Here is a 1,684-nt window from a genome sequence, read left to right on the forward strand (position 1 = left end):
TTGGAGTTGGAGATGGGCCTTTGGGAGGTAACTAAGTCATGAGGATAGAGCCCTGATGATAAAATTAGTGCCCTTATAAGAAGGGACATGAAAAAGCTTTCCCCACTTGCTCTCCTCTTTCTCTGTCCTGTCCCATCTCTGTCTCTTCTCTCTCTTTCTCCTTCTCTCCCTCTGTCTCTCTCCCTGCTATGTGAAGACAGCAAGAAGGCATCCATCTCCAAACCAAGGAGAGGGCCCTCGCCGGACATCAGATCTACTGGTACCTTCATCTTGGACTTTCCAGCCTCCAGAGCTGTGAGAAATAAATGTTTGTTTTTTAAACCACCCAAACTATGTTAATTTTTTTTTCATATAGCAGCCTGAACAAAGACATCCAGGTAGTGATATGCCTGTAGTGATTAGACAGAGACATGGCTCTTTCATTAGGGGATCCTCAACTGTCAACACCTATTGTCATTTCTCTTGTATAATCCACTTCCTCAGAGAGGAATCCAACAAACGTGTGTAGGGATGAGAGTGGCAGTGAGGGAGTTGAAGGAGGGGCTTATCTATCCCTGCTTGCAATATTCTCAGAGCACATGGAAAAGGGAACCAGGGGATCACCAGTCAGAACAGAGACTTTCATTCAGGCTTCATTCTCAGTCCTTGTGACTTGTGTTTCCAATCCAAACTCCTCCATAGACTGAACCTTCTGTCAGGCTGTTGACCTGCAGCATGGGGGAGGGAATCTAAGGCTCTGACTTCTTAGACCAACCATCAGCCATTCATTCCATTGAAGGAAATACCTGGAACCTTCAGTTCCAGAGCCTTTCCAGAGTGCTAGAAATTACCTTGCTTACTCAAATTCACCCGTAGATCTAGGTGTTTGGCTTTCTCCTCCGATTTTAACAGCCATCTTCTTTTCTGGTCCTGAAATGTGGCTATCTCTTCTGCGTTTTCTCTCTTGACCTCCTCATTATATATGGGCTTTGTTGTTTTGGTGGGGGAAGGGCTTTGAAAATCCCTTAACTGTAATTTTATTGGGAATTGGGACATAAATATATGTGTCCAACCTGCCATGTTTAACCGGAAAAAAGAATGTTCTGCTTAGGATCTTTTAATAAAGCTTCCGATCCTTGTGCCTTTAAAAGTCTGTATGTTGCTTTCACACTTTATTAGTGATGGCTGCTATCGAATGTTAGTTTCACATTCATTTTCCCTCAGAGCTTGGAGGCTTTCTTCTGTTAGATGTTAAGCATGCACTGATGCTGATGAGAAGAGTGCTGTCTTCATGGGGACTCCTGTTCCTTTACAGGTAATGTTGTTCTCTCTCTGGAAGGTTTTATGGTCTTTTGTTTATCCTTCATTTTCAATTTCACAAATTTGTCTCTAGGGCTGAGAGTCTTTTTTATTCATCCTTTGGTGCTTGGTGGGACTGCCCCACCAAGAATGGCTCTCATCTCTGATTCCAGCTTCTTCTGTACCCGTGTTAAAGGATATGGCCCCTTTATTCTGGTTCATCTATCAGTAGGTTATCATTTGCTTTCAATCTTCAAAAAAATTATTCAAAATCTGTGGGCTGATTCTGCCCACCTCACTTCTCATCTGCTGTGGACTTACTCTCTTCTGTGAATCGTGTCTCTTCAGTGCGATCTGAGGAAGGAGAGAGGGTAAACGTGTGTCTGTCTGTCACCCTGACCTAGAG

The sequence above is a fragment of the Hylobates moloch genome, unplaced genomic scaffold (genome assembly GCF_009828535.3).
Source record: "Hylobates moloch isolate HMO894 unplaced genomic scaffold, HMol_V3 SCAFFOLD_9, whole genome shotgun sequence".
Taxonomy (NCBI): Eukaryota; Metazoa; Chordata; class Mammalia; order Primates; family Hylobatidae; genus Hylobates; species Hylobates moloch.